The sequence below is a fragment of the Taudactylus pleione genome, unplaced genomic scaffold (genome assembly GCF_031769625.1).
Source record: "Taudactylus pleione unplaced genomic scaffold, aTauple2 ptg000186l, whole genome shotgun sequence".
Taxonomy (NCBI): domain Eukaryota; kingdom Metazoa; phylum Chordata; class Amphibia; order Anura; family Myobatrachidae; genus Taudactylus; species Taudactylus pleione.
In genome coordinates, this window is record NW_028284588.1 from 11,580,805 (window position 1) to 11,596,199 (window position 15,395).

At 40.9% G+C, this 15,395-nt stretch overlaps 1 pseudogene; it reads right to left on the minus strand.

Annotated features, from left to right (window-relative positions):
• Positions 1 to 11,517: 11,517 nt before the first annotated feature.
• On the minus strand, positions 11,518 to 11,636 carry LOC148519658 (5S ribosomal RNA; annotated as a pseudogene).
• Positions 11,637 to 15,395: the final 3,759 nt, after the last annotated feature.

The window sequence follows — 15,395 nt, forward strand, 5'->3', positions numbered from 1 at the left end:
AGGAAGCTACAAGTGAGAATGATTATAAACATAAAATTGAAAGGCTCGAACAGCGCCCCCCTGCCCTGCGGTACCCTGTGTGGTGGCACAGGTTGCACTACCCTTGTTACGGCACTGATTTCTATAGTCCTGTGTCTTATGAAGGGTTGATATTAATAGGACCGGAATGGAAGCTCACTCTAATAGACTAGTGTGTTTTTGTGTATAGATGGTCTGGGGTCTGTATGCACGGTCCACCTAATGCATCTATACAGAACACACTGGTCTAATAGAGTGGACTTCCATTCCGGTCCTACTTATATCAACCCTTCATAAGACACAGGACTATAGGAATTACCCAATTGGGACAGCACTGAGCTGTACACCAGAGTTGGACACTCCTGGAATCCACCTGTGAAGGGCATGAACTGTCGCACTAGGATATGGTAAAATACCAGACTATACCTATCTGCAGCTCAGGCTTATTAACTCATCCTTCCAATGAAGTTCCCCATATATATTCCAGTACTGGGACTTATGTATTTAATTATGTATTTAATATACCTTTGTTCTTGCCAAAATCTACCAAATACACAATTGAGTGCTAGGACTTTTGTTTACCATATACCTCCTTCAAATATTTTTATGTATATTTATCTAATTGTTTCTTTTATTGTGAGGTTTTCATTGATTTACTGTATGTTATGTGAATAAATGTTATGTTTTTTTTATATGTATCCACCTTTGTGCAATATTTCTATACACACAATGTTTTGCGCTGTTTTATCATTATAGTTTTCCATTAAACCCATTTTATGGCTCTGTTTAAAAAGACCCGAGCCTCACACAGACTCAGGAAAGCCCACCAAATGAAGATTATTCCAGTGGGAACAATTTTTTCAGTCATCCATCTTGTTCTGCAGCTGATAATTATTTCCAGTTCTCACTAGTGGGCAGTGAGGTGGCTACTACATGTAGGAGGTCATTAGCAATGAGGACAGCAAAGTCACTAGATGGGACCAAGTAGAGTAGCTATTTTACTTGTCACTAGAGTAGCTAGTTTACTTGTCTAATCCATCCAGAAGAGGAAGGCACAGGAACCAAAAGGACTAACAGAAGGAGTTATATCTGTGTGGAGCTGCAGCCAAAGATTTCAGCAGGAATGAAGAATGACACCAAAGATCATCAGGACCTGTATTTCTGCTCCACAGGTAATGCCCACACTAGAGTTTTACAATTCCCGGGATCTGCAGCCACTGGGCAGAGGTACATATATGCACTTGTATCCAGACAGGAGTGGATCATACTGCTGCAGCATAGGAGGAGGCTAGAATCTTCATACAGCCTGTGCTTGGCACCAAAGGCCAGAAAATGCAGATTTTGATACACCACACTATCCAGAGATGCCAGATGGAAAGTTTATGCCCAGGAGATCGCTGCAGGTGTCCGGATGCCAGTCTAAATTCCAGATAGAGCAGGAGCTCAGCAATAGCTTGTCCATCCCACTGAGCTCCCTAGTCACACAACCACAAATAACTATTTTAAATCTATATAATAAAATTATCATGTTGGTAGGTGCATGTACCTTAATCTTGTATTTACCAGACTATGCTCAGTTTCTGATTTCCCTAATGCTCCTTTCCCTCTCTCAGATCACAACCTTATCACCTGCACACTCTCCTCCATTACATTAAACTCAATGTCAGTGAAATCAACCAAACCTCCTAAAACCCGCAGAAATATTAATGCTATTAACTTTCAACAACTATCTACCTCTCTACAACAACGACTCTCACCAATTTCTACATTCACTTCTCCTGAGACTGCTGCATCACACCTAAACCAGATTCTAGAAAAAGCCCTCGATGAAGTAGCTCCAGCTACCCATCACACACCACGTAGACTTAGACATCAACCATGGCATTCTAACTTAACAAGGCATCTATAAAATCTCTCTCGTAAAGTAGAACGTCAGTGGTGAAAGTCTCATACTCCATGTGACTCCCTCACATATAAGACTATCTACAACTCTTATCGTACTGCTCTGGACACTGCCAAACAAACATATTTCCAATCTCTTATCTCTGCTCAAGCCTCTTACCCCAAGCGACTACTAGCTTGCTGCCTTGGTGTCATCCTTGACTCTAAACTGTCCTTTGTTCCCCACATTCAATATGTCTCAAAATCATGTTACATACATCTAAAAAACTTATCCAAAATTCGACCATATCTCACACAAGACACTGCAAAAACTCTAATCCATGCACTCCTTATTTCCCGCATTTACTATTGCAATAGTCTCCTTACTGGTCTTCCCAAAAACAGGCTATTGCTATTACAATCCATTATCAATGCAGCTGCGAGGCTTTTCTTCCTTGCCAAACGTTCATTGTTTGCTGCCCCACTCTCAGTCCCTCCATTGGTTGCCGGTTTTCTATCGTATTCAATACAAAACACTGTTACTTACACATAAGGCCATTAACCAAACCACACCAACATACATCTCTTCACTCATCTCAAAATATCTCCCAACCTTACCTCTCCGCTCAGCACAAGATCTGCGTCTCTCATCCCCACGCATTACTTGCTCCCAATCACGGTTACAGGACTTTCTTTGGGCTGCACCTACTGCATGGAATGCCTTACCATGCACAATAAGACTTACCTCTAGTCTTCAATCCTTCAAGCGTTCCCTGAAAACTCACTTTTTCAGACAAGCTTCTCAGATTCCAGAACCAAGCATATAACCTTCATAGCTTTGATGTCTTATTACATCCCCTCTCACAGTGCACACATAACCTCACACATTGTCTTTCTTTCACATACTCCTGACATTTGGCCGACATTCCTGTGTGACTGGATCATGCAGCCCACCAAGAAACTCTACATTCTGGCTGGACAAAATTGCAATATATAACTCCTTGTGTATCAATGCCTATTGCCCTATAGATTGTATGTTTGCAAGCAGGGCCCTCTTACCTCTATGTCTGTCTGTTATTACCCTGTTTTGCTATATAAATGTTTCCAATTGTAAAGCACAACGGAATATGCTGTGCTATATAAGAAACTGTTAATAAATAAAAATAAATAAATGCACGCAGTGGTTAAAAGTGCATGGCACATGCCTACTTCTATGTTTTATCAAGATAAAAACTTCCACACACTCTGACCCCATCCCCTAAACAAATACAAAATAATTTCAATAGCCTTCTATAAAATGTAAAAAACACAATGCAAGCATGCGGGTCAGCACAGGGACGTGCTGAGCACACAGTCAATGTGACAACAACTGGAAGAACCGAACACATGCCAGAGTAGGAAGATTTACTGAAGTCTAAAAAAGGGGGAAGAGAGCAAATAATAGAGGGGCATAAGAGAAACAGAGACACAGACAGGTAGAGCAGGAGAGTGAAAGGAGGAAAAACAAAACAAAAGAGAGACAGAGAGAAAGAGGGGAAGGGTGTCAAATGGAGAAAGAGAAATAAAGGAGGGAGAAGAGAGTTGGAGTAAAAGGGGATGGAAGAAAATAAAAGAGAAGGAGGAAGAAGAGTAAGAGGAAGAAGAAGACGATAGAGGAGAAGGAGGAAGAAAAGTAAAAAGCATAAAAAATATGATCAGAAAAAGAAAAACCCAGTCAGCGTCAGGGACAACAACTAGTACATATAATATTTATCTACTGTACTACTACTACTACTACTACTACTACTACTACTACTACTACTACTACTACTACTACTACCACTACTACTACTACTACTACTACTACCACTACTACTACTACTACTACTACTACTTCACATCTTTTATGCAGATAATAAATAAATAGATTCATTTGTTTAGTATTGGAAAGCAAGGGCTTTCCATGGAAAAGATAAACAGTTTATACTGTTAAGAGCAATATGTTTTATACTTTGATAAAATAAATTAAATACAACATTTTAAGTAAATGTTCCCCTGCTTTCCAGCACTTTTGGACAATTTTCATTAAAAAAACGATTTACAAGTAGATTTAATTCTCCCCTTAGAATTCATTATATCCACTCAAGCATTCAAAAAACAGAAACATTAACATTTGCTTTACAATCCAAAAATAATTTTAATGAGAGCAGATTGCAAATGAAAGTGTTTTAATGCAAACCAATTAAATGCAAGTTTTATGCATTTACACTTTCATTCTTGTAATCATGAGGTGGGTCATCATCCAAAACATTTGTTTTTAAATCCAATCATAAAATATTTTAATGACAGATAACTGCTATCCTTTCTAAAAATGAAAGTTTTTTTTTTGTTTAACATAAATATCTCTAGATGCCTGTAAGATTTTTAACACAAACCATACATTGGATGCAGTTGTCATATCATAGGATTTATTATTTAGGCCCATATTCAATTTGAAGCGAAAAGTCTGAGGTCGGACTTTTCGCCATCATCGCCGTTTTTGCAGGAGATAAAGTATCGGGTGCGTGCCCGCTTATCCCCATATTCAATAAGGAATTTGCGAAAACGGTACCTATCGGAAAGGTAAGTATTGAAAAGTCCTGTCACTTTTGGGGAAATCAGCCTGTCACCCTCCAAACATGATCTGACATGGGGGATAACTATGGGTACCCCCAAATTGGCCTGCTAAAGGTAATTGGGGTTTTTAAACAGCCGCGACAGGTGCATTAATGCGTCTTTGAAGAAGTGGTGAAAAATAGCATTTAGCTTTATTTATTTTTTTTAAATAACTAGTCCCATCAAATTTGGGGTACATGAAAATGGGTGCAAGCATATTTTTAAGTCCCTCAAGCGATTGTTTAAAATTCTTTAAAAATCCACCTGCCGCAACCAACTGCATTCTAGAAAACACCTGCCTCATACATGGAGACCCCCAAAGTCAATATCGCTAGTTTATAACTTTGTCCCCCAACTTTTTTTTTGCCCCAAAACGAAACCACTTTTTAGGGGTGTCCTATGCTAATATTTAAAAATTTTTTGACAGATTACTTTAAGGGGATATTCCAAAGGCTTCAGGGTACTATTTTTTAATTCTGCACCCCAAAACCCCAATTCTGCACTTTTTTTCACCACCTATGCAGTGATGCAAACTTATCCCTGTTTTTTTACAAAGACTTTTGCGCACCTGAGAAAAGTCATTGAAATTGAATATGAGGATAAGTGAAAATGGTAAATATGACGTCATTGGTGATAAATTATCGCCGATAAAGGACTTTTTGCTCCTAATTTAATACGGCCCATAGTGGTTAAAGTGGGGATAGAACTTAAACTGCATCTGAAATATACAGCTGCAAACAGCAAAAAAGGTACTGCTAATTATTTTATTAATAATGGGGGTATTTTATTAGCAATGCAGACAGTAAGATTTATTGCATCAATAATGGAGACTTTATAATTTAATTTGTTATTAATGTGGGCCCTGTTCATATTTTACATTCTGACAGGCAAGATAGCTTTAACAACATGCGGTTTGAGCTATATTACCTGTCAGAACCTAATTTTTTAAGCTAATTAGCAATACTTTGCCAAGCAGCTTGGTAAACCACCACCTAAAACATGGAATGGTGTGTATACAATTCATATATAAAGATCAGCATTGTGGTTTTTCACATAGTGGTTTTGCCTTTACTAAATTACACAGTTAACGAACTGCACAAACCACAGGAGGTTACCAAATCTCCACCTAGATTTTTGATTCAAGCTACTATTTGCATCGATCCACTGCAATACCAACTACAGACAGCAGGTGGCAGAGCACTGTCAACATTGACAACAGCACAGTTTCTTTCACTTATGGTGCGTACACACGGGTCGAGTTTTTGGACGACTGAACGATAACGATGTCGTTATCATTCAGTCGTCCAAAAAATCATCCAGTTTCATCACCAAAACGATGACCGATAACTATCAATGCATGCTCCTGTTTGCAGTTGGTAGTTGCCGTTCATCGCCTGAACCTCCTGTCCAACCTGAGAATAATGTCAGGTTGAACATGTTCGGGGATGAGAGAGGGAGCTCGGCACTGAACGAAATCGTTCTTGATTTCGATCAAAGTTTGTGCTCAGTATAGTTAACAACACTGAGCACACACCTGCCGGGGACACACGGGACGATTTTGTTCATGGAACAAATTGTCCCGTGTGTACGCACCTTTACTGTAATTTGCTGAAGTTACAGTAATTACAAAAAAGAGACCCTGCAAGTGTGCATCCTTTATAAGGTCCTCACTTTTGCATATATTTGCTTTATCAAAGTTAAAATTTTGACTCTCTGCTGGTGCATTTAAAAAGTCTTGTTTTGTTTGTCTGTTTGTTTACTGGCTTCATCTTTGTTCTTCAGGATCTACCATTCTACAACCCATTAACTTCAGCTTTGTACTTCATGACTTATTCTTGCATGATTATACGGCTTGTGGTGTGTTTCTAATAGCTACCCCAGACAAATTGTTTTCTCCTTAAGACAAACAGTACCAATAACTGTTGCTTGTGCCTCAATATGGAACACACTGGTATCCTGCTGGACAAAACCATTCAGAGAATAATAAAGCAAAGACTGTCATCCTGAAGCAAGCAGTCATTGTGAATCCTGCTGTGAATTTTTGTCCAGCTAACTCATTTACCTAAAGAGATTCACTAGTTTTTGTTGGGAGTTACAAATGCTGTCAGTATGCCGTCGGGAAGCCGGCAGACCTAATCCTGACTGCCGGCCTCCCAACTGTCATATCCTGGCAAGGGTCTAAAGACAGGCGTCGATATGCCAAATCCTGTCATTAGACATACGCCGGGAGCCCAACGTCCGGCATCCCGATCGAAGGGACACTGGGCTCCAAGCGCGGATAGCCGCAGTGTGGGGGGAGGGTTAGGTTTAGGGTTCCCGGGGGGACATAGGGTTAGGCATCCCCCGGGGGACAGGATTAGGCTGCTGGGTAGGGGGGTTAGGTTTAGGCACTTAGAGGGGGGATTAGGGTTAGGCACTGTGGGGGAAGGTTAGGGTTAGGCACCCCTAAGGAAGTTAGGGTTAGGGGGTAGAAATAGGTTAGTATATACTTACCTTGGATGATCGGGAATTCCTCCTCTGCCGGGATGCCGCTGTCAGGATTCCAACTGCCGGGCATGGGTCCGGCGGTAAATCATACCGATTCCCTGCTGTCACCCATTTTTGTATGCGAGCCTAAAATTGTTTCGGCCTTGTATTTTTAAAGCAACCCCAAAGTTACAGGGAATTCCTCACAAGCATTTGTCTGCAGTTCGACCTACCAGCAGTATTGTTTCACACAACACATAGTAGAATTAAATAGGACTAATTATCTCCCTTGTGACTGGTCAGTCTTTGGCCTAGGCCACATTACTTAATGAGAACAATCAATTTATGTGTAGTGGAACCAGTTTTCCGTTATGTTGAAGTTGATCTTTGACTCTTCAGGTCACGTCACCATTGCTTCCATGAGATCTTCCCATATCAAACAACATGGTTACTTTGCATGCCATTGAATTCTGGACTCTTGCAGCATACTATGAATGGAACATGCAGTTGCCGATTATGTCCTTTCAGAGAGGACTGGAAGTCTTCATTTAAGGTGAAATGACATTTTCACTTCTATGAAAATACTCAACAACATTTGGATTCAATTGACACCACATTCTGGAGTGTCAGCTTCTGCAGAAACAGTGTAACATCTGTGTCATTTGAGCACTTAAAGGAGAATGTGGGCATAATTCAGCAGTGCATGCTAGTGCACTTCTGAATGGAGATTCCAGATGTTCGGGAATCTGCGCAGACGCATAACCCATTCTGCGAATGTGCAGGATGGGTATGCGATCCCGCTCGCAGACTGGCAGCAAACTGTCAGTGATTGAAAGCCTGCTGCCATTTGTGGGTGGGGAGGAGGTGGCGATGGCTTCCATTTCCTGAAACAGAGGCATGTCACCGCTGCTGAGGGGGAGGGAAGAGGCCAGGATCTCTGTCGGCTGACGGAAATTTCCTGGCCTCTTTCTCTCAACTGTGGCAGCCAGCTGCGTGACCTCGTGGGTCACCTTAGCCAGCCAATGTTATGCAGATTATCTGATTCTGCGCTGGACAATGCAGCTTGGATACGTAATGCAGCAGGGGCGGGATGTGTCCTGCTGCATTACCATATCTGCAAGGATCGCAATTGCAAAGCTGCCTGCATGCAGCTTTGCAATTGCGATCCTTGCTGATTCAGGCCCTGTGTTTTTGTTTGAGGGTGAGAAACTTGCTGCCATTAAATAGGCAGATGTACTTCTTGTTAATGGTGAAGCTACTAGCAGAGAGTGTACCCTAAATTGAAAAGTTCAGACCCACTGGGAAACATTTTTGTCATCCAGAACAATAGGCAAATCTAGTGAACCTTGAGCAAATCCTGTGAACCTTGAGCAAATCTTCCTCCCAGTTCTTATCTGCAATTTAAATTGTTAATTTCCCTCTCCTCAGGTACTTGCTCCATACACACCAGGGGCGTCTTGGATTCTGAAACCATGGAGAATTTCATATATTTGAACTTCATCCATACAATGCAACTATTGTTGGTTCTGAACATCAGACTGTTGGCTGTAGAAGATCTAGATCAGTGGTTCTCAAATTCGGTCCTCAGGACCCCAAATAGGTCACTTTTTCCAGGTCACCTAGCAGGAGCACAGGTGTATTCATTACTCACTGACACATTTTAAAAGATCCAAAGATGGAGCTAATTATTTTACTTGTGATTATGTGGAGATACCTGGAAAACATGCACTGTTTGGGGTCCTGAGGACCGAGTTTGAGAACCTGTGATCTAGATGGACAGCTCATAAAACCATCATTGGTACCCCACAAGACTATTAGAGTGTGGATGTGAGTCGTTTCCAGCAACTGGGAGCTGATATCATTTAGCACCATCAAAACTCTAAAGAGCCCAAAAATCTGGTGTTAGACATGATTCTACATATACAGTACAACCTAGGCATCAACTAGTGTGCTAAAAATATATTAGAGTGGTACAAGTCATTCTAGGCAATTAGCCTAGAACAAGCAAAATGGCACTATGAATTGCTGCTAACCAAAGACAAGAGACTACATCTGGATTAGAAGGGGTGCATGAGGAGTATTAAGGATTCAGCAATGTCTATGGCAAAAAGTAAGCAGAAACACTAGCATAGTCTGTTATCTGTCATTATGCCATCAAATTACAGGAATTACATGTCCTCTGAGTAATATATGTCCTCTGAGTCTGATACAAGGGCCATGACCAACTACACACACATTCAATCTTAGAGAGAAGGTTCATCAAGGAGTCCAAGTCCACCCTAACAGCTCCAAGTCTCCTCCCTATTGAGGGAAGTAGAGCACGCAGATACCCCGGAACCCCATTCTCATCCACACCTTGCTGTCTCATGACAGCTCTGTGCTGGCCGTCAAGTGTTGTTCTGGAGTACACTGCGGGGACCACGCCGGTAAGCGACATACGTGCACCCACCGGAATACAGCCTGGATCATCATGGAGAATAAAGAAGATGGAAGACATTAAAAGGTGAGGCCTCACCAGAGACTATACATGGTAATTAATTTATGGAATTTTTAGTTTAAGGATCACAGTGACTTTTTGCCTTGGGGGTGAGGGACGCCTCACCACCCACCGGTCTCCATTTATGACATTTAAATCCATTACCTTAATTCTGAACATTGTTTTTTATTGACAATCCATATATCTGTATATTTCCCCCCTCTCCTGTTACACCACCTTCATATGGAGAGTAATTAGAATAATTAAAATCATGTGCATAGAGTTTTTATCCCTTGAGCATTGTGTTTCAAATAAAAGGGATTTTCATACTATTGCATTGGCTGTTTTTTTTTACTTGGTTCTACATTCATTTACCCATTTACTACACAGGAATTGTCAGGCGCAGACCTTATGCACATGTCTTCATGTGCCAATTTTAAATTTATGTATTAGGAGAATAAGGGATTTTCTTCACTTAGGTTTTGCGGCCGACCCCTTTAGATTAAATCCCCCTACAGTGAGCACCCTGTACATTGTCTTTTGCACGAGTCCAGGTATCTGGCCGATGCAGGGTTTTCTTCCATTTGTTGGGGCTCAACAAAATCCCCTCTTACTGATCAGTGAGCACTTTGAAAGGCTCAGTTTTTGCTAAAATATAGTGGCACGCAGGCTCACTACCTGATAGATCCTAATTTTCTCCAGCATATTTGAGGTATATCAAAACCAAGTGAGAAGGGTATTGCAGAAGCTCCTGATCTATTGACTATTAAACTAATGTAGAGTATGCTTTTTGGGTCTTATCTTTTAGTTGATGGAAATGGAATGTAGAAGCTTTCTTTGGTGATTAATATGCCAATGCCCAGAGGAATTTAGGCAATCCTAAAACTGCTAGTAACTGCTACATTCAGAGCCGTAACTAGACTTTGTGGTGCCCTGTGCCAGAGAGAGCATTGGTGCCCCCACCCATTTTATAAATAGGGACATATGATAGCGCACCTGAAAAAGGGCCATGGTATCATGGGAAAGGGCCAGGGAAGAGATAGGGGAGGCCAGGAGTTGCTGGGAATAAAATAAGAGAAAGCTACAAGTGGGAATCATAATAAACAGGAAAATTGACAGGTCCAAATAGCGCCCCCTGCCCTGCGGTGCCCTGTGCCATGGCACTGGTCACACTACCCTAGTTACGGCCCTGGCTAAAGTAATTTTATTCACAATTTGTCAAGTGTTATTAGACTTATAACTTCATTGACCAAACAGTCTACTCTAAGGGCACAATAGGCTTTTGACACCTTGAAATATCTATTAATCTCTTTGCTGCTACTGCTGTATCCTGACCCAGTCAACCCTATATATTTAAAGTTTATGCAGCTAAGAACAGACTTGGGATCTCCCATACTAATGATAAGAGCATCCCTCACTCCCTCTACCTCTTTTCCATGAAGTTCACTTCCACAAGGTCTAAAACAGCATTGGAAATTGGGCTTTATCATTGGTCTCACTGAGTGGAGGCAGCTTGCCAGGATCCCCTTTTCTAACCTCTCTGGCCGGAAGAACATACATTATATTCAGGGTGTGAGGATACTGAAATCTCAGCAGGCTCAGTGGAACCTGCCTATCCAGGCTTAATTTCATGGTAACATACTGAAACAACCACAAAAGAGAAAAAAGAAGGGATTGTTGTTGGGGCACTCTTTAGTATAATATCTGATATGAAATATGAAGTTAAAATATAACTTTTAATAAATGCAAATAAAAATAAGAAGGGACTCGTGCTACACAAAAGAATAAATTGTTCTAATATATTAATGATTCTAATAATCAGATGATTAAAAAGCTGAAAATATTTATACGAGAGGGTACCATACACCTATAACTTGTGGGTACTGATCTATCTGTCAACCAATGGGTATAAGTACCCTTGTAACCCTAATAAGAAATTACAATGTGATTATCTATTGGATATAATCAGAAAAATGTGGACACAAATGAGTATAACTACTATCTGTGTCACCACTCTTGCCCAATACATCTCTGTATGTATGTACCTACAGTACCTGGTATTCCAAGGTGGTCTCCCATCCAAGTACTAACCAGGTCCAATACCGTATAGCTTCCAAGATCAGATGAGATTGGGCATATCCAGTATGGTATGGCTGTAGGTAATTGATTGCTCTGGAGGGTGTGAATGCCCCGGTGAACACAAAGCAAGATAGTTTATAGGACTGTCTCAGTAAAAGAGTCCACTTTGTTAAGAAATTACAAACGACAAGGAAAGTATTGCATGAGCATACTTTAATTGTTCCACAAAGTTATTATCACAAAAAGTTACCAAGATATGATCATATATACAGTATATATCAAACATGATATCATATTTACATATGCAAACAGCGAATTAGAGATGTAGGTTGTCGAAACAGGATTATTGGCTGAGACGAGATCAGTTTAAAATTGAATCGCAGCAACACCATCTTGCGACTGGCTGCAAGACGCCATTTTGCGAAATGGCCGCCTAAGCGCCATTTTAGATAAACTCACACTTTAGTACATGTGGCGATAATACTATTAGCATCATGCGAATGCATCTGTGACCATCGCCATAAGTTACGGCGATTCACCAAAAGCCCATTTCATGACTTTACGTATTATAAAGGATATAGGCCCTGATTCAGACCCGGATGCAAGTGGCCGTTCGTACGTTCGGCGTACGTGCCGAAATATGTTAATTTAAGCGCTCGCTCGTAATTTCGTACGCTGCTAAACTTCCTCCCCAAAGTCTCCCAACCCCTCCTCTAGCTAACGAATGAGCCAAATAGCGAGCGTACATCCCCAATGTGGCTTGCAGGGAACACTCGCACAAGTACAAACCGGAAGTGGGCCTGTCAGATTTCGATGACCTGCTCGTTCATTCTGCCTACATACTTCAATCGTATCATGCCAATCAATATATCAATTAACTTAATTGCTCTTCACATGTTTTCAAAACGTTTTTTTTTCTTTTTCAATGAACTTTACTCTTGTCCGTGTTTTTGTTTACCCGCAGAATACGTACGGTTTAAACAATGGTTTTCTTTATCCAAAATACATGTTTGATTCAATTATCAAATTGTTTTCCGTATTTTTACCCATGCATATTTTACTGGTTTCATCATTTCTTTATTTAAATTAGCTTACGCATGTCACTGCATCAAGCCTATCATAACTCACAATAGATTTTTTGGCCTGTAGAACACATGACTCATACACTAACCAATAGAATGTTTCCTGTTAATTTCCCAACTACATTAGCCAATCAAAAATTTTTTCTGGTCTTTATTAAAACTGTTTTATTAAAAATACACCATTGCCATCATGAGAGCCTCTGCATTCACCAAGCGGGAGCTTATTGTCCTGACAGAAGTGATGGACCGGCGTATCACCAGCCAGCCTCCCCACATCAGCAATCGGGAGAAGCGTGCCGCCTATGCGGAGGTTCGCCGCCGCCTGCGTTCCTTCGGCTCACGCCGACAGATCGGCCAGCTGGAGCGCAGGTGGTCCGGCCTTCAACGGCGGACGCCCCGCTTGCTGGCATGTTTCCGCCAGCGTATAGCGGAAAGTAAGTTATGTTTTGTTTGGTTTTCATGTTTTTATTTGCGGCCCTATCTGCATGTGCATGTTTTCTTGTTTGGCCTGTTTCTTTTTTTCACACATATCTGCGTGTGCATGTTTTCTTGTTTGGCCTGTTTCTTTTTTTCACACATATCTGCGTGTACATGTTTTCCTTTTTGTTTGTTAACCAATTAGTGTTTAGAAAGGTGATGTTCAAAACTAACCTCAATTTGTTATCCATCATTTAGGGGCCGAGCGAAGACTACGGCGTCATCGCCTGCACAGACATCGCCCTCGTCCCCTCTCCCCAACCCCGAGCCAAACCTCCTCTCCCCAAAATTCCCCCTCCACCCCAGCCTGCCCAGACCCTGACGCCCCTCCCTCTTGGAGATTTCCCATCCATCCAAATTCCCCCTCCCCTCAAACCACCCCTCTCTTGACCACCCCATCACCACACTCAGAAATCACCCCGCCGACCTCCTTAGGAAATTGTCCTACCTCCGAGGAGGACGATGGTGTGGTTCCTGGTCCAGGCGTCATTCTGAATGGTATGTTTCCTTTTATCCTTTTTTTTTATGTGTTGATGTAATCCTTTGTCTGTGCCTTTTCCTTTTTTTAGTATTTTAAAAGGTTGGTTATATATCTGTTTGTTTATAAATTTCTCAGCTGATTTCCCCATACACATATCACACATGTCAAAACACTCATACTTGTATCTCTTGTTTATGGTAGCAAGAATGGTTGTTTTTTGGGGGGATTTTTATTTTTATTATTTTTGGGGGGGGGTTTTAAGTTTTTGGTTTGAAAAATGAATTGGTGTTTTTTTGGATTTTGTAAAACAATTGTCACTTTTTGCTAAGTCGATTTTGCTTTTGAAGTTTTTTAGATTCATAAATTAAGGATTCATTTTAGTAAGCACCACAATTTTATAACCCACAGAGCACCAGAGGCATTTGGCGGAGCTAGCCGGGTGTGTCCAAATGTTGAGGGGGCATGTGATCGGCCTGCTGGTGGTCCTGGATAGAATGTCGGGGATCCTGCGCCACTAATTTTTTTTATTATTTTTTTTTCCCAAAATATTTTAAAACAATAACCATTTAAATTTTGAATACAGTCTCATTCCTTTTCTGAAAATCTTAGATTGTTTAAACTTACATAAGTAGACTATTGCAGCAAGTATTTGAAACTAATGTAACTAAGATTGTGTAAAGCTGATTTTTTTAAGCAGGCACATGAAACACCTAACACTAACAATAGGTTTGGAGAGTTACCAGCATTTGTTTTTTTTTAATTTTTGGGGGATTTGTAAAAATTTTTTTAAACCTGCTTAGGCCGAGATTCTAAAACATACTGATTCTACATAATACCTTTTGGTGTTGGTTTTAACCCACAAAGCATAGTAAAATAATGAGCAATTTGACACATTACAGGATTAGCCATTAAGCAACTTTTCCTTGGGTGACCCTGCTTACACTTGCTTGTAATGTCGAAAAGAAATGATGTTTTTAAAATAACCAAAAATTTATTAAAAATAAATAATAAACACAAAGTGTTGGGTCACAATCAATACACACAGTGATAACATCAAAAATCCAGCCTACACCATAATAAAAAAGCAAAAAAACAATCAAGAACTGTTTGACGAATGAGCATGCCAACATGATTCCACAAATGTTGTGTTGCAAAATTGGGTCCAGAAGATATATCCAATGTGGCCACATGAAGTCATTTTTTGGGAGCAGGAAGTAGTCATCGTTTCATTCCAAAATATTTTGAAAAAAAAACAAGATGGGAAAATAAAAACCAATTAATTTGATTTCAAAATAATAACCTTTCTACATTGTGTCAAATAACTTATTTTGTGTCAAAAATTACCTAAAGAATCTGGCCACCACATCATCGCGTATGACCCCCCACATACTGCCCTCCGACCAACCTCGGGGGGGCCATCCTCAGGCAAGGCATCCTCTGGCTGCATTGGGACACCACTCCTTATGGTGATGTTGTGAAATATCCCACACAGGACCACAATTTTCGAAACCATATCCGGCAAATACATGAGCTCGCCACCAGAGCGGTGGAGGCATCTGAATCGGCCTTTTAAAAGGCCGATACAGCACTCCACCACTTGCCTGGTGGCTGTAAGTGTGGAATTAAAATCACTTTGTGGGCCTGGTGTGGGAGCCAAATAAGGAGTGAGCAGCCAGGGCGTGCAAGGGTAGCCACTGTCTCCTGTGAAAAAAAGTGACAACATCAGGATCACTGTGTATCAAGCTTTGCATTGGTATCTACTAAAGGTCTCCACTTACCCAGAAGCCACGCATCACCAGCT